Source organism: Telopea speciosissima, chromosome 1 (assembly GCF_018873765.1).
Source record: "Telopea speciosissima isolate NSW1024214 ecotype Mountain lineage chromosome 1, Tspe_v1, whole genome shotgun sequence".
NCBI lineage: Eukaryota > Viridiplantae > Streptophyta > Magnoliopsida > Proteales > Proteaceae > Telopea > Telopea speciosissima.
This window is the reverse complement of record NC_057916.1, coordinates 51128627-51153766: the sequence shown is the minus strand read 5'-3', so window position 1 is coordinate 51153766 and position 25140 is coordinate 51128627.

Genomic DNA, 25140 nt, shown 5'->3' with positions numbered 1-25140 from the left:
TAATATTGTGAACAAGCTGAAGGGTTTAGGAAAAGTTTATTCTAATAGAGAAAATGTCCGAAAGATATTGAGATCTCCTTCAAAGAATGGAGACCTAAGACTACGACAATCAAAGAGTCCAAAGACATAGACAAGCTAAGTCTAGATGAGCTTTTGGGATCTCTATAAACTCATGAAATGGGGCTTAAACTTGACACCAAGGAAGATGAGCCTAAGGAACCAAAGAAGAAACTTGTGGCTTTCAAATCTTATGAAATAAGTGATGATGAAGAAGAGGTTTCGGAGGACGAAATTACGTATCTTACCAAAAAGTTCTCAAGGTTCCTAAAGAATAAAGGCAAGACCTCATTCAACAAAAGGAGGTTCTCAAAAGATCAGAAAGGTAAGAGTCTTTCAAAAGATGCCACTGACTCTTCTTCCAAAGATATTATTTGTTATTAGTATAGAAAAATAGGGCATTTTAGGGGAGATTGTCCCAAAATGAAGAAGTACAAAAAGGCCTACAAAGCCGAACACACTCTTGATTCAGGCAATGAAGAAGAAGATGACGAAGTATCTCAAGATGAAGAAGAACAAACCAATCTCGCACTCATGGCTACTGAAGATGAAGAATCTCAAAATGAGGTAACCCCCACTTCTCCATCTCATAAAGATAAAGATTTTTTGGAGCTAGAAGAGGCTTTTGAAGATCTCTATCAAAATAGTTTGGAACTAGCAACCACCAAAAAGAATCTCTTGAATGAGATCAACACTCTTAAAGACCAAAACACATTCCTAACTTCTCAAGTGAACAACTTAGAAGAAGAAAAGGAGAAATTGTGTAAAGCCCTAGAGTCATTCACAAATGGTAAGAAAACACTTGATATTCTACTTGAAAATGCCTCCAAAACACCTTTCAACAAAGAAGGGGTAGGCTATGATGTGAACAAGAGTTCAAATCAAATCAAAGAGGCAAGTTCAAGTAAAATAGCAAGTAAGAAGGTAAATAAGAATAAGTATTGCAACTATTGCAAAAAGAGAGGACACTCTATTGAGGAATGCTACATTAGAAAGAAAAGTTCTCAATCCAAGAACACCAATCTCAATAGGAAGACCTCAAATATTCCTCAAGTGGTTGTTTGTAATAATTGCAATAAGAAAGGACATACCATTTGGGAATGTCATCACATGGACCAATCTTTCTTTCATCCTAAAAGACCCTATAATGGTCAAAATAGGAGAAGTTATCCTAATAGGCAAAGCTCAACTAGAACCCCACCAAAAGTATAAAGACCACCTAAGAACCAAGGACCCTATAAAGCACCTCAAAGCCAAAGACCTTGGAAACCTCAATCATACACAAATTGGTATGAGAACCAAAAGGAAAATGGTAACCAAATGGTTTGGAACCAAGAGGAATGTATGATACTAACAATTATGGACCCAACTCTCAATGGGGACCAAAATTTTATTGAGTATCTCTTGTTTTGTAGAGCAACATGGAATGGTACATTGACAGTGGCTACTCAAAACATATGACTTCCAACCCAAAGTTGTTCTCCGAGCTTAAGAACCAAAAAGGAGGATGGGTATCCTTTGGAGACAACAGCAAAGGTAGAATCATCGAAAATGGATCAATCAAGTTTGGAGGTATAGTGATTTCTAACGTCAGTCTAGTTGATAACCTCAAGTACAATTTACTTAGTGTAAGTCAACTATGCAACATTGGATATTATGTAAATTTTAATGCCTCTAAATGTGAGATCAAGGATTCAAAAGATAATGTGATTCTTGAGTGATGTAAGAAGAATAATGTGTACACTTGCATATTTAGTGTAAATTCTGTTGATGCATGCCTTATTTCTAAATCTGATGATGTTATTTTAAGGCATAGGAACTTGGGACACATTAATTCTAAGACTATTAGATCCCTATTCTCAAAAAATTTGGTGAGAAACCTACCTAAGTTGAACTTTGATAAGCAACACATATGTGGAGCACGTCGAAGGAGTAAACTTACAAATGTATCTCATAAGGCTATAAATTCTGTTGCTACATCAAGACCTTTGCAACTACTTCACCTTGATTTGTTTGGACCTATCCAAACCACAAGCCTAGGAGGTAAGAAGTATATATTTGTAATTATAGATGACTACTCTCGTTTCACCTGGACCCTCTTTCTCAAGCATAAAAATGATGCTTTTGAAGAATTTGTGTTTCTTTGTAAGAGGGTACAAAATTAGAAGGGTTACATGATTACCTCTATCAAAAGTGATCATGGCGGTGAATTTGACATTATGGACGAATTTAGAGAGTTTTGTCCAAAACAAGGTATAACTCATAATTTTTTGGCTCCTAGAACACCACAGTCTAATGGTGTGGTTGAAAGGAAGAATAGAACTATCCAAGGAACGGCTAGGACAATGCTCAATGAGTACTCCTTGCCTAAGTATTTTTGGGTTGATATTCTTGGGTTCGATGGTAGAAATGAAGGCCACATTGGAACAAACATTTTGGATTTTACTCCTAGTTTGTATACCTTTATCAAGATTTCCAATGATAAGATCAAGATGGTGGTCTTTAATAGTTCTAATTTCTTTGGGAAGTTGATGTACTTGATCATTAGGTTCATCTAGAGTGACTTTTTCAACTCTCTTCCTAATTTCAAGTACTTCATTCTCATCGTCTTCTTCTAGGTCTTTATATTTTTCTTTTGCCATAGATTTATCAAATTTAACATTCATAGATTCTTTCACAACTAGTGTTCTTTTATTAAAGACTCTATAAGCTCTACTATTTATGGAGCAGCCTAAAAAAATACCATCATCGGCCTTTTTCTCAAACTTTCCTAAGTTATCCTTAGTGTTAAGAATAAAACAAGCACAACCAAACACTTTAAAGTAATCAACTTTAGGAAGCACTTTTGGATAGTAATTGGATAATTGCTATACAAGAAGAGCTCAATCAATTTGAAAGAAATCAAATTTGGGACTTAAAGCCAAGACCATCTAACACCAAAATTATTGGAACTAGATGGGTATTTAGAAATAAACTTGATGAAGATGGTAATATTATTAGAAACAAGGCTAAACTGGTTGCCCAAGGCTATAACCAACAGGAAGGTATTGACTTTGATGAGACATATGCACCTGTAGCAAGACTAGAATCTATTAGAATGTTGCATGCGTTTGCTTGTCATAAAAATTTTAGGTTACATCAAATGGACGTGAAGAGCCCATTTTTAAATGGCTTCATCAATGAAGAAGTACACGTTATTCAACTACCTGGATTCAAAGACCCAAAGCATCCTGACTATGTCTACAAATTAAAGAAAGCTCTCTATGGCTTGAAATAAGCTCCAAGAGCATGGTACGATAGGCTGAGTAAGTTCCTGATAGATGATGGTTTTACTATGGGTAAGATAGATACTACTCTCTTTGTGAAACATAGAAATAAAGATCTAATCCTAGTTCAAATTTATGTAGACGACATCATTTTTGGCTCTACCAATGAATCTCTATGTCTTGATTTTAGTAAGAGTATGAGTAGTGAATTTGAAATGAGTCTTATGGGTGAATTGAATTTGTTTTTAGGACTTCAAATAAAATAGACAACTAATGGGATTTTCATTAGTCAAACCAAGTATCTTAAAGAACTGTTAAAGAAGTTTGACATCAATGGATAGAAGTCATCCAGTACTCCAATGAGCACATCTGTAACTCTGTCCAAGGATGAAGATGGAATCCCAGTTGACCCAACTAAGTATAGAGGCATGATAGGGAGCTTACTCTACCTAACGACTAGTAGACCAGACATTATGTTTAGTGTCTGTGCTTGTGCTAGGTTTCAAGCCCAACCTATGCAATCTCATTTGAGTACTATAAAGAGAATCTTTAAGTACTTAAAAGGAACTCTAAGCATTGGCTTATGGTACCCTATGGACAATGACTTTAACCTTATTAGCTTCTCTGATGCCGACTTTACCGGGTGTCATGTTGATCGAAAGAGTACAAGTGGTACCTGTCACTTTCTTGGATCATGCTTAGTTTCGTGGTTTAGTAAGAAGCAAAATTCAATCGCTCTATCTACCACTGAAGCTAAATACATCGCCGCTGGACGATGTTGTGCACAAGTGTTATGGATGAGGCAAACTCTCAAAGACTATGGAGTTAAGTTTGACACTTCCTCAATCCAATGTGATAACATCAGTGCTATTAATCTCAGTAAAAATCCAATTTTACACTCTCGAGCTAAACATATTGATATCCGTCATCACTTCTTATGTGATACTGCTCAAAGAGGTGAAATTTGTCTTGATTATATTGAGACCGAGAAGCAACTTGCAGATATCTTCACCAAACCCTTGAGTGAAGAGAGGTTCTGCTCTCTTAGAAGAGACCTAGGGTTATGCAATCCCTTTGATTAAAGTTTGGTTGTTATCCCTCCGAAGTGATCTTTATTGTTATTTCCTCCCGTGTCTCTTTTTGATAATGCCAAAGGGGGAGAGAAATTGGATTTTGAATCTGAATGTGGATTTATGTTTGACTATGTTTTGCTAATGCTATGTAAATCTTTTCATTTCAATTAAGTCAATGCGAGTCTTTCATTAATACAAATTGTGTTTCTTGATACTATCTTGATATTATAATATTTGGTACTAAGTTATTTGTCATCATCAAAAAGGGGGAGATTATTGGGGTAAAATCCACACATCACCTTATATGATTTTGATGATAACAAATAAGTTAGTTGAACTAACTTGTGTTTTACTATATAGAAGAAATAAACATAAGTAAGGGGGAGCTTTCACAACATTATTGAACCTAGACAAAGTATCAAAGTATGGTGTGAAGAAAAAGGCTGAGAGAAGGACTATGTTCAAAGACCATGATCAAGCATCTCAAATACAAGAGTTTTTATAAGCATGTGTTCAATGTTTTTTGTATTAAGATGTAGTTAAAGTTTAAGTCCATTTGTAATGCACACACTCACGCATGCATACATGTAGAGTGACCCTAGGAGGTGTTTTTATATGGACCTAACCTAAGCTTATGGCTCCACACTTGTCCAAACATGGACTTAGCCATTTTCAGCAAAATCAGTTGATCCGGCATACCAAATCCTAATCCGACATGCCGAATCCATCTTGACCTGTTTGTTTGCAATCTCAGGGTTTGCTCACAGAGAGCAACCGAAATGTGCTACATCTGATCCGGCATACCGAATCAGATCCAGCATATCGAATTGCAATATGTCTGTTGGGAATTAGCCGTTTGACAACGGATAGATTCCATGATCCTGCATACCGAATTGGAAAACGGCATACCGGATTAGGACAGAATTATATCCTAAAATGGCAATGAACCTTAGATGCTTTGAGCACCTTTGCCTATAAATAGGTAAGCTCATTTGGAGTAATCACAATCAATTATGACTAATCAAAAGCATCGCAAAAGCATTCGAACTTGAACATTCAAAGTGTTGAAGCATTCATTCATCAAAGCATTCAGTTCACTTCCCTCTCTAGCTAATTATATTCACTTAGCATCGAAGCTTCAAAGTGGAAGTTAGCTACACATTCACTAAGGTTGAGGTAATTCTTACTTAGTAAAGTTCTCTTTATTATATGTTGTGAGTCCTCTTGCTCAAAATCAAGAGTAGTTAAATGTGTTGAGTCCTCTTGCTTGTCAATCAAGAGTAGTTGGTGGTGTGAGTCCTCTTGCTCCTAATCAAGAGTTGTACGAGTTCTCTTGCTCATTCTCAAGATTCTTTTTGGTGGAATTCTCTCTAAGGTAAGAGGAGTGGACGTAGGCATAATTGGCCGAACCACTATAAAACGATTGTGTTACTTTCGTAATTTATTTGCTTTGTTTTATCAATTGTTTTATTTTCGCACTATTTCCACTAGCTTCACCTATTCACCCACTTTCTAGGTGAATTTACAGCTTCTAATTAGCGAAGAAGCATAATCTAAAAGGGAATAATATAATTAATTAATTTAATCATTAATGGACCCTAAATAAATAAATAGCATCAAACCCATAGTAGTTTAAATAAATCAATTAATAATTAATAAATCCCAAAAATACCCATGCATATCAAATATGCACCAACCCTCCACTAAACAACATCATCGTCATGGAATCTAGGGCATGTACATTAGTACTGTCAAACCCCATTCCATGGTACATGTCTGTATCAGAGCATTTGTGATCGTGATCAAAATCCGCAAAACCCAATTAAACTCTTTAATCAAATACATAATTATAAATTATCATTTTATGCAAAAATAAATTTTGCAAAAAACCATTTATCAAAACGGTACAGGATTCTGGTTCAAATCCGACCATCCATAGACTAACAACTCCCCTTGATGTTCCTCAATCAAGCAGTGGAGACCATGTTGAGCGACTCTTTCACTCACATAACATTTACGCATTCCCAGAACACCGGCTTTAATTCTCTTGAACCGCAGTCATTAATGAACCAAAGAATGCACTCACATCATGCAGTGACAAGGTCCTCTCAGGTACTGGGTCTCAGTGACACATGTCTATGCTAAACCTACATCTAGCAGTAATACATGAGGGAATTGACAAAATAAGGTTCTTTGCAAATACACACATCAACATGTGCATACTCGCATTCATACCCCAACATCAAACATGGCTAGGCATACCCAATGTGACGACCATATGATAAGGGCTGCCCAACCCAAACCCTAGTCGTGACTACGACATACATTGCTCAAAAAGTTTATATCGAATGTGATCATATAAAAAAAAATGTATGAAATGTTTAATACATAATAAACCAGGTCGAACCGGATTGAACCAGGTTTGATGGACACACATATCCAACACTGTATGCCAACCAGAGGCTGAAGATGCACCCTTTCCAAGGCTTTTCGGTCGTCTCTTAGCATAGAATTGATCCAAGAACTCAACGCCTTGTCCATTGCTTGAAGAAAAACAAGGAAAAATAGAAAGTAAGAGGAAGAAGAAGAGAAAATTCCCAAAAGAACAAGAGAATGGAAGAATGAAGAGTTTCCCCACTCCTTAGGACCTTTAATAAAGCCCCAAGGACGAGCAAGGGTCCAAGAAGGGAAGGCAAATCAAAGAATCTCATAACTGGTTTTTCAAAAAGGAAACAAATCAGAATTGGAAACACGGACCAGTGAAAGACCCCGAGCTGACAGCGAACCATGGTCCCATCGACATCGACACTCTGTCGAGGAGCTAATGTTGATGTCGATCCTAGATGGCTCACTGTCGGGAAGAACCTTTTTACTGTCTAAACTCATTCGACAGTCAGAATTTATGAGTCGATGTCGAAGGTACTTAATCTCGATGTCGAGGGATGCCTTCCCACTATCGATCGATACTAGCTCGATGTCAATTATTGTAATTTCACAACCTAGTTAAATTTATACATCTTTGGGCAGTCCGCGCTACATCAATGGGTCATTGCTGTCCCGACACATCATCTTATACCCTAGGGTCATGATGGACCATCCCATACCACACACACAGCCACATATCTCATTTTGGCCTACCCAGACATTCAATTGATCAAAAATCCTAAAAAAATTGATTAAATATCATTGGATTACAATTATGCAAAAATATTTACAAGGCTCAAAGGCTCGAAACTGTTTGTCAATCCCATACATTCAAACTAAAAAAACACGAGAGACAAACGAGGACATAATTACTGCCCCCCACCCTCTTCATCCTCTCTAGAGCCCTCCTTGTCATCATCTTCGTCATCCTCACCGTCCTCGCTCTCTTCCCACTCCTCATTCACCTGTGCATCCCAGCCATCGATGGTATCATCGATCCGAATCGTTGGGGATTGTGGCACTGGAATCTCTGTAGTTGGGGTAGGCTGGGTAGTAGCCAAAGCCTCGTCTCTTTCCTTCTGGAGTCGGGTGGCTGTCACCTCATACCCCAAAATGTCACCCTCCTACATCACATACAAAGCATTAGCATTATCGTACATTTCTGTTATATACTAACCATACAGGTAGTACAAAGAACCAAGCAACTTACCAGCTGGAGAATCCGCTCACTCTGAGAGGCAGCAAGTTCCTTTAGCCCAGCGACCATCCCTAATAGGTTGTCGTACCTACAATCGGGAACCTACACCAAAGACTGATGGTCATCTATCATAAAAGAAGGGAAATGCAAAATAAACAAAGCCAAGATACTTACGAAATCAAAACCACACGGAAAGCGGGCCACAGACAAGGAAGGTCGGGGGATGGGCACCTCCTTACCCTGACACACAAACGACCACCCTGGTACCGAAAAGAAAGCATCTGACACCTTTTGTGAACAAGAAGGTGCCGAAGGCGATCTAGCCCCAATCTCACCAGCCAAAGGGGGTGTCGTTATAGGAGTGGACTCGAATGAAGTGGCCTCATGAGTCGAGGCACCAGCGCCAACAACAGTCACATCTCCAGCCTCATAGGGCTTAATACCAGTCGGGGCCTGACATATACCAAGGATTAGTCAACCAAGATGCAAATTGGAAACCACAGTATAAAGACATAAGAAGCAGGACTTACTCGTATACCAGAAGGAGTGAGTCGAGCACATATCAGCTCCTTCGTCTTATACCCGTGGTAGCGTCCCACAAGTTCATCTCGATGAAGGGCTGTGCATCAATGCCCTTTATAAACTGGTTCATCTCTCTCTTCGAGAGTCTCCAGCTCAAGCATAAAGTGAGGATGCCACCTAGGGATACTAGGCTTCTCAACACCAGGCCATTGCCTATAGGCCCTGTTACCCAAGTACTAAGCATACCCAGAAGGCCCGGCAAAGACCATGTGCCGAGGCAGAAGTCTCCTAGTAGCCTCCAGCCGAGTCTGTACATCCAATTGAAGTGTGTCAAAGGGCTGCCACACAACCTGTCATACAAACACATCAGAGTCAGTATCAAAACCCGACAAGGAAAGGCAAAGAAGAAAGGAAAATTTTACATCCTATGGGAAGAGCCGGTTCAGCATCTCCCTAAGGACAGAAGGACAGTCCTATCCTTGGGATGGGTGTTATCTATCAGCCACATCCCCGCCCTCATAGAGTAAATCTCATCCTGAGTCCTCAATCTAGGAGCCCGTACCCCCAGGTGATCATAACACCAGCACTACAATCAAGACAAGAGAAAGTGTCCATATAGATAATAGATCAAGTTAGAACAAATGCAAGCAAAATACAAGAAAGAAGCAATGGATTACTTCGGGTACAAACCAAGTGCCGCCGCCGCATTAGGTGCACCGAATGGCCATGGAATTCAACGTCCTCAGCAAATGGGCATAGCTTGCCCCAACCCAATCAAAGGTCTTCATCTTCAACAGATCTCTGAGGTACCATACCATGGAAATGTGGATCCTCAACCACTGCTGCTGAACAAGGTGTTCCCCAAGAGATAGAGGATGAAACACCTCGCCAGCTGGTCTATCATGTTGTGACTAGAAGAGTTTGTCACCGTCTTCTGTTTCCACTCATGAAGGAACCACTGCACTGCCACATTCAAATCCGAAGGAAGGGATCCGAGCTGCTTCTTCAACTCCTCCGAATACTCCCAACCACTAGGGTGCCCAGTCACCGCCTTGCTACCAAATGAGAGGCTAGTGTATAGAAAATAGCAGAGGGGTATAATGGCCATCTCACCCACAGGCAGATGGAAAGTGTGAGTGGTAGGCCACCACCTCTCAACCAGGGCCTGAGCTAGAGAAGTTTCAAAAGACCTAGTTTGTAAAAGAGCCAGATCCTCAAAACCAGTAGCTGCTATCTGCCTCTGAATGGCACCACAGAGCTAGTTATACCAGCCAAGGACAATCATACGTGACCCATACTTATGATAGGTCATGACAAGGCAAAATTTGATTGTCGTTATGAGATAAAAAAGAAATAATTAACCCTATTACTACTACTAGAACAGTGGTAAGAAGGGATCGAATCCACGGGAAACTGGAAGGATAAATCTACTAAGATGATATGAAAGTGGTTTTGAAAAGCAATTTACAAAATTTAAAAGTAAATTAACGAATAATTAATAAAAGTGACAATTGATGAGAAAAATAGCATTTAGGTTTCAAATTCCCATTGACATGATTATTTAACTTTGACACATACTTCGGTTCATTCTAGCTACAAGCCTAATGCAACCACACAATGATAATTTTAGTTCATCCTAGTTATAACCTATCTGGCCGATCACTATCGTCTTTCGAATATGCTTAGTACGCTTAGTTCGGTCAATTATAGGTTATCATCGATGCAACCAAAATTTTTGATAAAAGCTATTGTTTGAATAGAAAACATGAATCATAGAAGCACATTCTCTAAACTAAAAAATTTAATTAAAATCATCCACAAAGGAATGAAGTCTCAACATCAAACAATCAAGTATGCTTAAATGAGAAATTAAATAACAATTGTCAAAGGTTCACCTACACCTAAAGGCAAAAGATACTTAGTCACTCATGAGGCTTATTGATAGGGGGCAGCAACGGTGATCTTCCATGAACGTGATATGCAAGTAGAGAGCTGGAGCAGCTTCAATGGTGAGGCTGATCTTCTTGCGGAATGCTGGCTAGGAAAATCCTTAGAAGAAGAGGAAGAAAAGAGAAGAGGAGACGATGAGAAGAAGGATGGAACGATGGTGAGTGGTGTGGTCCTCGGTCGTGGATGGGGCTGTTCTCAAAAAGAGAAATAAATATGGAAAAAGAAAAGAGAGCTTGAGAAATGGAGAAAAAATTGAGAGAGAGAGTCCATGAGAGAGTGAGTGGATTTCTTCTTTTTTTATTATTTTATCTGAAAAACAAAGTGAGAGAGAGAAGCGTGGAGATATTTTTGGGGGGTTGGTCGCAAGGGTTAGAAATAGAATGGAAGAGAGATAACATAGAGGGTTGAGAGAGAAAAGAGAGAGATTAGAAAGAAATCAAAATTGGTGCAAGGGTTAGAGAGAGAGATGGGAGAGATATAATAGGGAAGAGAGAACTTTTAGGAAGGAGAGAGATTTAGGAGATGGGAGACCGTGGGCAGCATGTGAGTAAAGGGAGAGAAATGTGGGGGAGAGGAGATATGGGGAGAGATAATAGGGGAGATGGGAGAAATAGTGATTGGTGAGGGCGCACTCCCAAACCGTGAAGGCTTCCTTCCTTCTCCAAGAAATCACATTCCATTAGAACTCCTCCTCACATTAGCAATTAAAAAGATTCTTTTGGATTCTTTAGCTAGAATCGATTAGCTTGGGGACCAATATTCTTCCTGGAAATTCCGCTTCTACCCTTCATGCAACCTTCTCTGTGACATACCAAATTTGCCCTCATTACACTATTCTATTTGTGCCATAGGGAAAACCAAACTCTTGTAAGTCCCAGTGATCTACTTTGATGCGTAATTAACTCTAATTCTTCTTAAACCGCTAGCTTAACCCTGGAATCTTGTGATCAAAATAAATAACAAAAGTATGTTAATTTATTCATAGATAATCAATTAAAACTCACATTATACAACACTTATTATGAATAATTAGGCCTCGATCAACTCCCCAACTTTCATTTTTACTCGTCCTAGAGTGAAGAAAATAAAAACTACTTTGTTCATTCAAAAATTCATCTTAATTCAACTATTTCAAAATAGATAAAATTCTTATCAATGAATCAATAACAAGGACTGCGAAGACTGCCAATGCATTCAACACAAACCTAAACAAAGAACAAGAAATTCTCGCACAATCAATTAACGTCCATTTATACACTTAAGTTTACTCATCTCAAGTTACACATTAGAGTCCAGTTACTAAACAATTAAGCCCATTCTTTTATCACATGCAACAATTTTTGCACTTTATTTTTTCTTTTCAGCACATACTACTCAGTCCGTGCAATGTCTTGACCTCTTAAGCTTTTTAGATGGCCCTTGTAACGAACTTTAGGCTAACTACTCTCAAACCAAATGGCTTTAAGGAATTAGGTGTAAAACACCCCTTGGATTTACTTACTCGAACCAAATAGATTACAAGCCAAGACTGGACCAAAGAGAGAATTTTCTTTCATCATTTTTTTTTTCTCGAGACATTCCAACCGTTTGACGCGAAACTCGATGCTCGTGGCAAAGAAGCCCAGTTACTAAGAAGGAGATTTGAAATGCATGTCCTTTTTTTTTTTTTGCACAAAGTAAAGCTTGCATAGATACATCTGAATCATCCTTAGCATACAAAAGATGAGAAAATTTTTTTTATATGAATACTTAACAAACTATGGAAGAATAATAGTGTTTTATGTTTAACTAACTGATGAGAGCATCAACAAACTCTAGAATCACATGCTACAACTCTTAACAAGAACTTTAAGTGCTCTAAAGGTGAAGAATTAAGCATGAATTTGAAAAAAAAATCAATGATTTTTATTGGTTCATTCAACTCACATCAACCAATCAATTTATGGCTTCCCTCCCCAACTTAAAGGACATTGTCCCCAATGGCATGTAAAAAGAATATAGCAATAGAAAACAAAGGGAAACAAATAAAAACAAAGGGAGGGAGCAATACAACCTTATGAAATGGAGCGCTACGACCATCAACCTGTGCCTGCCATGTCTATCTACTGTCTACCCGAAAAACTAAGAAAAACAAAAACTAAAGTAAAATGGTGGGTTGCCTCCCACAAGTGCTAAGTTTACTATCTTCAGCCAGACAAAGAGCGGGAACTCAAGAAAACTCATAAATTGGGTCAATCAAGTCAACAGACTCAATGACCTGCCTATCTGTGATACCATCCACACAGGGCTTCAAACGCTGCCCATTAACTGTAAAAGTGTGCCCTGTTTGTGGATTTTGAATGGTAATAGCACCATGGGGTGACACTTGGGTGACAACAAAGGGACCATCCCATCAAGAACGCAGCTTACCAAGAAAGAGGCGCAGTTTAGAGTTGAAAAGCCAAACTTTCTAATTGGGTTCAAAAGACTTGCGGACAATGTCTTTATCATGAAATGCTTTGGTCCTAACCTTATAAATTTGTGCGCTCTCATATGCTTCATTGCGCAACTCATCTAACTTCGAGATTTGGAGACGACGATTGCCATCTGCTTCTGCCAAATCAAAATTGAACTTCTTAATAGCCCAATAAGTCCGGTGCTCTAACTCAATCGGTAAGTGGCAACCTTTGCCAAACACTAAGCGGTATGGTGACATGCCAATAAGAGTCTTGTATGACCACTGGTCTGGGGATGATAAGATGTGGCAACCTTATGAGTAATAGAGTACTTATGCAGTAAATTCCCAAAATTTCAGTGCTTAAAATATAAGCCACCATCACTAATGATGGCACGTGGAAATCCAAAGCGAATGAATATGGCTCTATACAAACTTAACCACCAACTTGTGATCATTGGTTCTAGTGGACAATGCCTCAACCCACTTAGACACATAGTCTACCGCAACAAGAATATATTCAAAGCTGAAGGATGAAGGAAAAGTCCCATGAAATCTATACCCCACACAGCAAAAACCTCAACTACTAATATGGGATTTAGAGGCATCATGTCCCTGCGAGACATGTTTTTGACTTTTTGACAGTGGACACAGTTGCGGCAAAACTCATGTGCATCCTCAAAAAGAGTTGGCCAAAAGAAATCACTCTGCAAAACCTTGGCATCGATTTTCCTTCCACTGAAATGCCCTCCACATGCGAAATTTTAACAAAAGGTAAGGATACTAGTAAACTCACTCTTTGGGACACAACAACGGACAATCGGTCAGGACAATATTTGAACAACTTTGGATCCTCCCAATAATATAACTTTAGCTGTGAGAGGAATCTATCTTTCTCTTGCTTAGACCAACCAGCAGGAATCTTCCCAACAGCTAAATAGTTCACAATATGTGTAAACCAAGGAGAAGGAGTATAAGAAACAAAAAACAATTGCTCATCGGGGAAGGATTCTCTAACCAACTCGGTGGTGGAGGGAGACTCAACTAAGATCCTAGACAGATGATCTGCTACCATATTTTTGAAACCTTTCTTGTCCTGAATTTCTAAATCAAACTCTTATAGCAGAAGAGTCCATCTAATCAATCTAGGTTTGGTGTCTTTCTTGGCAAGTAAATGCCTAAGAGCAGCATGATCAGAATACACCACAAGCTTAGATCTTAAGAGATAAGACCAGAATTTATCGAGAGCTAACACGACAACTAGAAGCTCTTTCTCAGTGGTAGTATAATTCAATTGGGATTCTAAGAATGTCCTACTAGCATAATATATGACAATGGGTTTCTTGTCGACTCCCTGTCCTAACACAGCTCCAACTGCATAGTCAGATGCATCACACATAATATCAAATGGTAGCGACCAATCCGGGGGCTGGATTATGGGTATTGCAGACAATGAAGCTCTAAGGGTATTTAAGGCTTGGAGGCAAGCATTATCAAAGACAAAATGTGCATCCTTGGCAAGCAGATTACACTGATATATGGCTGAAGTCCTTAATGAACCGCCTATAAAAGCCTGCATGGCCTAGAAAGGAACAGACCTGCCGAACAAAAGTGGGGGTGGAAGGTTGACAATCAAATCAACTTTAGCCCTATCAACCTCTATCCCACATTGAGACACAATGTGGCCAAGCACAATCCCTTGTTGAACAATGAAATGGCCCTTCTCCCAACCCAAAATCAAATTTGTCTCCATACCACGTTTCAAAACTCTAGTCAACTTGGAGAGACTATCATCAAAGGAGGAGCCAAATACAGAGAAATCATCCATGAAGTCTTCGAGAAACTCCCCCACCATGTCAGAAAAGATAGACATCATGAATCTCTAGAAGGTGGCTGGTGCATTACATAAACCAAAGGGCATCCGCCTAAAAGAGAATGTACCATAGGGGCATGTGAAAGTGGTTTTATATTGGTCCTCTGGGCACACAGACACCTAATTATAACCCAAATAGTCATCTAGGAAATAGTAGTGGCTTTGGCCCACTAATTTCTCAAGTATTTGGTCTATGAAAAGGAGAGGGAAGTGGTCCTTGCTGGTGACAGCATTCAATTTCCTATAATCAATGTATACCCGCAGACCTGTGGTTGTACGAATAGGGACCTTGTCACCCTGGTCGTTCTCAATGACAGTGATGTCCGATTTCTTAGGCACAACCTGAGTGGGACTCACCCATTTGCTGCGTAAATAATGCCTACACCTAACCATTTCACCACCTCTTTCTTGACAACTTCATGCATGTTAGGATTCAATCTCCTTTGCGCATCCCAAAAATGTTTAGCCCCATCATCATAGTAGATATGATGCATACAAATCGATGGGCTAAAACCCTTCAAATCAGCCACGGACAACCCAATGGCAGCCCTATGTTCTTTTAGAACACCCAATAGTTTTCTTTCTTGATCAAATGCCAAGTTGGAAGCAATGATGACAGGTAGCATCTCATTTGATCCCAAGAAAGTGTTGAGGAAAGGACCTCACACACTCCTTCATATCATGGTTTTGATGATAACAAATAAACCTATTCTGTACTAACTCATGTTCTAGATGCATAAGAAGCCCTTTACAAGAGCATGGCAACAAGTGAAGGGGAGCACCTAATTTTAAGAGTATATACACAAGCACTTCGATGATTCATGGAAGAAAATACTCAAGCAAAGCTATGAAGCCCAAGACTTGAAGTACTTTTAAAGTGTTGGAATTGTATTAAATTGTAACGATGTATTAAGGTCTAAATTAATGTATCGTACACACGCGCATGCATACATAAAGAAAGACCTTAGGAGGCTAAAAATAACCCAAATCCATGACCCCATGCCAATTGGAATCATCCCAAATCAGTCCTTCCAAGGACTTGCAATAATTCAGCAAAACTGCTGATTCGGTATACCGGATCTAAAAATGGCATACCGAATCCCATATATCCACAAATACAAGTCATAGAGAGCAAACGGAATGCTCTGGATCTAGATCCGGCATACCGGATCAAAAATTTCATTACAGACCATGATCCAGCATACCGAATTCAACTATAACCATTGGGATTTGACCGTTGAGTCAAAAACTATATTTTAAGTAATTTGGTGATTCGGTATACCGGATTGGGAAACAATATACCATATTAGCTCTATCTTTTAAATCCGATCTTAAGACAGATCATTAATTAAATTAAGCTACCTAGCCTATAAATAGGCACCTATTTAAGTTGAAATTAATACTAATCACCATCATTAAGAGACTTTACTACAAGTTCTAAGTGCTATAGTGTCACACCCCAAACCACCCCTGGGAGGATTAGGTAGGTGACCCGAATTGTGTAACGGCAATACGCCAAATCCCACGGATCTAGAAGCAGTTAATACACTCATAGACACACATCCATAGCATTACTACAAGTAAAATCAGAGTGCTGCAGATAATCTATATTTGCAAAGAAAGAAAGAAGAAAGCGTAGCGATACGGGAAATGATTGTTATATATACATAAGTAAGATTGTTCATTTCCCCCATACAACCCACAGACAGAACAGTAAGATCTAACTTATACATAAGTAGAAATAAAAGTAAATATGCACAAGGCAAGATAACTCAACCCCAAAAAGAAGAAAACTAAAAACTAGAAGCAAGAACGGGGATAAACTCCTAACAGAGTCAAAAAGGAGTCCCCAAGATAAAAAGCATCAAGAGCACCCTTCACGGGTCATCTTCAGTAACCACTGAGAACGCTCGCATTAATGGCACGACCTCCGTCGGGGTCCATTCCAATATCATCATAACCACCATGGCTTTCCTCCGCGTAATGAACCTTGCCGCCACAGTGGCATCCACCTGTACAATCATCTAATAGAAAAGCATATATAATAGAGTGTGAGCCCCATTGAGCCCGTGAGTAAAAATATCATCATGCATGCATATGCAATCACATTCCACATGATCCTACATGACATGCAGGTCCAGTTATTTATTAGCCACCTATCAATACAACTAAGGCAGGTTAGTGCTACTACAATCCTTAATACATGTATCCCTGGTGCGGGCTTTTACCCCTTCCTCCGATACACCCATTGAGTTGTCAGAGAGGACCAGCCGGCTCCAGCATTCATGCCCTTGGTCAGCCCGACCAGCCCTCTATGATTAATTTTGTGAGGTAATCGTCTTTTTGTATTATAATTCACCTTTTCGGTGCTTCCCAAGCATATTGCTCGAGGCTTCCCGGCATATTGCCCGAGGCATCCCAACATATTGCCGAGGCTTCCCGATGTATTCGCCCGAGGTTTTACGGTAGTCCCCACAGGCATCCAACTCCTTAACCCCTGTTGGCAAGGGTGCGTAGCACGGGTGATGAAACTCTAACCCCATGTCTATATGGCATCGTATGAGTCGATTGGTGTCAATCGCATCCCATTCTACGGGCTACCACAGGCCTCATTTCCAAGCCGGCTATGACATCTAGTCTAGCATTCATAATCAACATTAAATGTTCAAGCCGAGTTGATCAACAGTCACACAGTATGTAATAGTTATGAGATTTGCATTTGATTATATAACACAACATTATCATTATAGAAAATTAATTTCAGCATATTATTATGTTACACGTACATACACGATAACATTTCACTCACCTGGGTCTGGTTCTATGAGATCAGTTGCTGTTTCAATTTTGGCTGCGGTCTGGCAATGTACCTCGAGCGCGGGATCAAATCCTAAGTATAAATCAGAAATATGTCATTTAGTATTCCAAACTATTTTTGGATGTCCTAGTGTTGATCTAGGCTCACTGGTTCGACTCGTTGCATAGTCGGACATCACTTGGAATTCTCTGGGCTAAGTCTATGGGCTTTAGGTCTAAGTCCCAGTGCATCATCCGGAGAATGTAGTCTAGGGTCAGAATGGTAATTCACCATAGTAGTACATGATTGTAGGTCACAACAACCTTACAACATAGTCCCTAAGTCAGCAGTGCTGCAGGACCAACAAAGGCAGGGTTTTCAAGCCCTACGGGGCCCACTTGGGTACCCAAGGTGGTCATAATTATGGACAGATGTGAGGAGGGGTATTTTGGTCATTTACCACCTTCTTACACTAATTATAGTCCACATGTGAAGGTCCCAAACTTAGATCTGCAATATCCACCTTTTTACTTCTCTGGGTGATGTCTCTGGGTGATGTGTGCATCGCCCAGTGCTATCACCCAGAGCCTGTATAGAATGTGAATAGGCTCCAATTCCAAGGTTTTGCACCATAGGCAGTGCCTTGATCGACCCTACATGCATGTTAGGTCATTGTGGACCTCATGTGATGTAGTTTGCACTGGTCCACACAAATCTTGACCTGGGTCCACCTCTTGGCTGCCAGGAGCTGCCTAGACAGCCCAATAAATAGTAACCCAGCTGTGTTCCAATTTTTGGGCATGGATTGGGCTGCATGCAAGGTCTATCCCACGTATGTTGGGGTGGTCTAGGGCTGCTGCAACACGTGGCTAGGCTGGATGCAGCCTGTGTGCACAGATCTAAGCCCAGACTGCCTGTTCTTGGTGCAACAGTGCAATGCAGTCTGGCACATGCAAGGTGATGAGCACATTTATGTGTGAAATCTTGGGGCCATAAAGCATGCATTTTTATAATTGAAATGGAGCTACTCGAGGTTTTTGTTTGTGTTTTCAGGTTTTAGGTGAATTCTTGTGAAAATAGAGCAAATAATGCTAATGTTTTTAAGCTGTTGAGTGGTGTTTGGCAGTAATCGAAAGCGTCCAGGAGTCAAGAAAATCAAGTTTGGATTGAACACTAAAAGAATCACGCTAATTAGTCAAATTTGTACATGATTACAGTGGGTCCCTTAGCATAATTTTGAGGTGTTAATAGTATGGATGCGTAGCCCATCGAGTCAGCTTCTCAACAGTTCAAACGTCACTTGATTCTGAGTTGAAACGAAGCAGTGACGGCTATTTTCGTAACGACGTGCGAAAATGGCATGCAGGGGTTTATTTATAATTATAAAAAATTGACCGGGGACAAAGTAAAGTGGAAGTTCGGATTCGAGGGGCTTTAGCAAAATTATCAGAAGTTATCTTTTATGTTAGCCGAAAGATTTCATTTGGAAGGCTCTGGAGCAGTCCAACTTCAACTTGAGATATCTCGGGTTTTCGAACTCCAAATTGGACGAAATTTGGGTCTATTTTGGGTGATTTTTCGCAAGGAATGCAATAGTGAGGCTTATATAAGCATCCCATGCTCCACATTTTTTGAAGGACAGAATGGATATTTTATTTATTCTTGAGTGGAATCCTAGTCATCACTCTCTCTCCTCCAACTTTTCAAGTATACTTTAGGGATTTTACTATGGATAGATTTCTTTTGAAAAATATTCTCTCATCCATGGAAGGTTGAAAAATCAAAGATGCCTTGATCTCATTGCTTGGAGAAGACACCTACAAAGAAAAGGAAGCACAAGAATAGAATTAGAAAGTTACTTTTTGAATAATAGAAGGTTTATGTAGATAAGATTTTTTTTCTCCCTCTTTCTATTTTTTCTTTTTTCCTTGGGGATCAAGTCTTATTGTAAAGGAAGGAGAAGGGAATATTTCTCCTACCTCATTGTTTGAATTAAAATAAAACCGCAAGCGTACGGGTCAATCGTAGCTACGGGTCGAACACGAAGAGATATGCGCCACTCTATTTAACTAACTTAAAAGTAATGCAAAGTGAACCAAATTAAAGTGTTAAATTAAATTAATTAAACTAACGAAAATCAATGCATCCTAACTCATAAGCATCTAACAAAATTAAGAGATTAAATCGGCGTCCTAACACATGAGCATCTAACCTATCAAACTAAAGCGAATTGAAAGGAATAAAAATACAGTCACACATACTAACCATATAAAAAGAAATAAGAGAATAAAAATGCATCCATAAACCACAATCATATAAAATTAAAATAAAAGAAATAGAGGGGGAAGAAGAAGAAGATAGAGAGAGATAAAGGAGATGGAGAATGAGATTGAGAGTTTAGATAGTAAAACCTGGATGTGCTTGCATGAATGTAATTGAAAAGCTTGAATACTTGCATAAACTTACCATGGCCTCCTCTTCTAAATCTTCAAGTCTTGTTATCAACTTAAGAACATAGACTAGAAGGCTTAAAACCTAAACTAGAATTAAGAAATTACAACCCAATTGAAGACTTAAATTGAAATTAAAGCATAAACTAAACCTATTATAACCATTAACTAAAAATCATAAAAGCAAACTAGAACTTAGAAAAGCCAAAAATCACAAATTAGAAGGAGAAGAAGAGAAGAAATTTCACTAAGTGAATGAGCAATTTTTACAAGAGAGGTAGGGGGTATTTATAGGTGGAAGAGAGGAGAAGAGAGAAGATGGAAGTGTAGAAGAAATATTCCCTAAGAAAAGAGAATATTCTCATCTCTTTCTTCTTTTACAATGCCTTGAATCCTAAGAAAAAAGAAAAAAAAGAAAGAAGAAGAAGAGAAGATTGTTTACATAGGCCTTCTATTTTTAGAAAAATAAACTTTCAATTCTAACAAGTGCTTCCTTTTCTTTGTAGATATCTTCTCCAAGCAATAAAATCAAAGATTTCAACCTTCCATACATGAGAAAATATAAATCTATCCCAAGTAGAATTCCAGAAGTGCCCTTGAGAAGTTGGAGGAGAGAGAGAGTAAGGGTGATGACTAGGATTCCTTCAGGAATAAATAAAATACCCATTCTATCCTTCAGAAAACGTGGAGCATGGGGTGCTTATATAGGCCTCACCATTGTGTTTCTTGCGAAAAATCACCCAAAATAGACCCAAATTTCATCCAATTCGGAGTTGGGGAGCCCAAGATATCTCAAGTTGAAGTTGGACTGTCCAGAGCCTTCCAAATGGAATCTTTCGGGTACAGTAAAGTAACTTCTGATAATTGTATTAAGGCCCCTGAAATCCGAACTTCCGCTTCACTTTGTCCCCGTCCGACTGTTAATAATTATAAATAAACCCCTGTAGACCATTTTCTCGCGTCGTTACGGAAACAGCCATAACTTCTTCGTTTCAACTCAGAATTAAGTGTCGTTTGAACTATTGCGAAGCTGACTCGATGGGCTATGCATCCATTTACACTTCTAAAAAGCTTAAAAATATCTCCTTAGCATCATCTCCTCCATTTTCATAATAATTCACCTAAACCCTGAAAAGCACAAGAAAGCACTGAGTAACTCTGTCCAATGTGGTAAAATGTATGTTTTATGCCCTAAGATTTTACACATAAATGTGCTCATTAGATTTCCCCACACTTGAACATTACTTGTCCTCAAGTAATGCAAAAGATAAACTAACTTAGAATGCAAAAACAAATCCTAACTCACTTTCATACGAATCACGGTTGCACTTAGCATGTGCAACAAGCCTTTCAACCCCTAGGTTACCCCTAGTGGACGAGTTGTCTCGTGGGTGTTTACAGTGAATATACACCCAAAATTCAATAAATCAAAAAGAATGAAGTAAAATTTTCTCATGGCATAAGTAAGATAGGGCACACAATCTCAAAGAAATACTCAACTAAAGATTAAGGAGCCAAAGGTTCCCCCACACTTGAATTTTATCACCCCACATCAATTCAAGTAACAAACATGCAACAAGTTCAAGGGATCTCCTCATATTTTCTGAACACTACTCACCTTCAAGTAAACCACTCATAGTACTGATGGAACCAAAGACTTAGGCATTGAGTATTTTTTACCATACTTTCTTTTCCAGGCATTAAGGCAAAAGTTTTTTTTTTTTTTTTTTTTTTCTTCAACAACAAACTCTTTTTCTACTCTACTACTATTCTCTAAATGACATGGTGGAGCATACACCAGACACCCAAATACTTGGTAGCTTTGCTTTTTGCATGTATCCATAAGACATTGAGACATTGATGCAAGAGTTTTTTTTTTTTTTTTTGAGTTTCCTTCCAAGGAATTTCGATCAAGTCACCCTGCTTCATGAGGCACAATGCCCTGTCTAGTCCCAAGGAATTTCACTTTTCTTTCTGTTTCTCTCTCTTTTTTTTTTTTTTTTTCATTCATTTTCAATTTCATGCCTTGCCACAAACAAATTGGTCTCAACTACTAGCCAAAAGATCAAAGGGGTCCATAAACACATAGAGGAATCTAACCATCACATGAAGTAACACTCATATTTTCAAACTCAATCCCCATCACCAGATACAAACCAACTACTATCCTCGAAAATGGATTTTTTTATTATTTCGCATGCTAGGAGGGCACCTAATTCCCTCTCACTCTCGCTTTGCAAATCGAAGAGACTTATGCATATAACAAAAAACTATCGCCACAATCAAAATTCATAATTAAAGTCCAACACACCCCCCCCCACACTTAATTCATGCAGTGTTCTCAATGTATGCAGAAAAGAAAGAATAAGGACAAGGGAGGGGATACATACCAGGATATCAGGGGTCAAGGTAAAGAGGCTCATAGAGATCCATGACCTCTTCTTCAACTAGAGTAGGCATCTCTATGTACTGCTTCAATCTTTGGCCATTGACCTTGAAAGTAGCTCCTGTACTTAGATTGAGGACTTCAACAGCCCCATGAGGATAAACTTTTTGAACAATATAGGGGCCATCCCATCTAGAACGCAGCTTACCTGGAAAGATATGCAAACGAGAATTGTACAACAAAACATTCTGGCCTACCTCAAAAGATTTTCTCAAAATATGCTTATCATGGAAAGCCTTGGTTTTTTCCTTGTAAATTCGAGCATTCTCATATGCCTCATTCCTAAGCACTTCCAACTCAGATAGTTGGAGTTTCCTATGAGCACCTGCAGTGCGTTGGTCAAAGTTAAGCTTCTTGATAGCCCAAAAGGCCTTGTGCTCAATCTCTACAGGTAAGTGACATGCCTTTCCATACACCAGACGGTACGGAGATTGACCAAGATCGGTCTTGAAGGCTGTCCTATGGGCCCACAACGCATCTACCAACCGGTTAGACTAATCCTTGCGGTTCGGGTTGATGGTTTTCTCAAGAATTTGCTTGATCTGCCTATTTGAAACCTCAACCTGGCCACTAGTCTGGGGATGGTAGGGTGTGGCCAACTTATGGACGACACCATACTTTTTCATGAGGGTCTCAAAAGGTCGATTACAAAAATGCTTACCCCGATCACTAATGATAGCCTAGGGAGTACCAAAACGGGAGAAGATGTTCTCCTTCAGAAATTTCATAACCACCTTGTAGTCATTGGTCTTACAAGCAACTGCCTCAATCCATTTGAACACATAGTCCACAGCAAGTAATATGTACAGGTTACCAAAAGAGTTAGGGAAAGGCCCCATGAAATCAATATCCCATACATCAAACACCTCAACCACCAGAATTGGGTTGAGGGGCATCATATTTCTCTTAGTAAGATGTCCTAAGGATTGGCATGAAGAACATGCCCTGCAATAAGTAAAAGCATCTTTAAACAAACTAGGCCAATAAAATCCACACTGTAAAACTTTGGCCGCAGTCTTATTAGGTCCAAAATGGCCTCCACAAGCCTGATCATGGCAAAAAGATAAGACAGATTGTTGCTCATGATCAGGGACACATCTCCTGATTATTTGATCCGGGTAGGTCTTAAAAAGATAAGGATCATCCTAAAAGAAATACTTAACTTGTGAAAAGAAACGATTCTTATCTTGGGTGGACCAATGTGCAGGTATCACACCCGTAACCAGATAATTAACAATGTCAGCAAACCAAGGTTCACTAGACACTGCCATCAGATACTCATCAGGAAAATTCTCGTTGACTGGAGAATCAACAGTCAAGGAATTAGGCAGCCGAGATAGATGGTCTGCAACCAAATTTTCACACCCTTTCTTATCCCTAATTTCAAGATCAAATTCTTGTAACAAAAGGACCCACCTAATGAGCCGAGCCTTGGCATCTTTCTTCTGCACAAGATATTTGATAGCTATATGGTCAGTATAAACAATCACATGTGATCCAACCAAGTAGGGCCTAAACTTCTCTAAAGCAAACACAACAGCTAAAAATTCTTTCTCAGTGGTGGTATAATTAAGTTGTGCATCATTAAGAGTCCTACTTGCATAATAAATCACATGGGGCAATTTATTGATTCTTTGCCTAAGAACAGCCCCTATAGCAAAATCAGAGGCATCACACATAAGCTCAAATGAAATTGTCCAAATTGGAGCTTGAATAATGGGGGCTGAAGTCAATGCTCTTTTCAATTGCTCAAAACTATCATGACACTCAGAAGAGAAATCAAATGGGCAGTCCTTTGCCAAAAGAGAGGTGAGAGGTCTAGCTATCTGGCTAAAGTCCTTGATGAATCTCCTGTAAAAACCTGCATGGCCAAGAAAAGATCTAATGTCCTTCACACTCTTGGGTGGTTGTAAATTGGCAATAAGGTCCACCTTAGATCTATCAACCTTGATCCCTTCTTTGGACACAATGTGACCAAGAACTATACCTTGCCTTACCATGAAGTGGCACTTCTCCCAATTCAGGACCAAGTTCTTTTCTATGCATCTTTTAAGAACCAAAGAGAGATGATGCAAGCAATTAGAAAAAGTAGAGCCGTGAATAGAAAAATCATCCATAAACACCTCTAAGAAGTGCTCTACCATATCAGAAAAGATACTCATCATGCACCTTTGGAATGTAGCAGGGGCATTGCAAAGCCCAAAAGACATACGCCGGTAAGCAAAGGTTCCATAAGGGCATGTGAAAGTGGTCTTGTGTTGGTCCTTTAGAGCAATAGGAATTTGGTTATAGCTTGCATAACCATCAAGAAAACAATAATATTCATGGCCAGCTAGTCTCTCTAACATCTGATCAATAAAAGGCAAGGGAAAGTGGTCCTTCCAAGTTGCCGCATTCAATTTCCTATAGTCAATGCACACTCTCCATCCCGTTTGGATACGGGTTGGAATCAACTCATTATTAGCATTCTCAACTACAGTGACTCCTCCTTTCTTAGGCACAACCTGCATAGGACTCACCCATTGGCTATCAGAAATAGGATAAATGATGCCATGATCCAAGCATTTTAGGATCTCTTTCTTGATTGCCTCTTTCATCACAGGATTAACCCTCCAATTCTTGCATACATTCTTGAAATCCCGAATCAAAA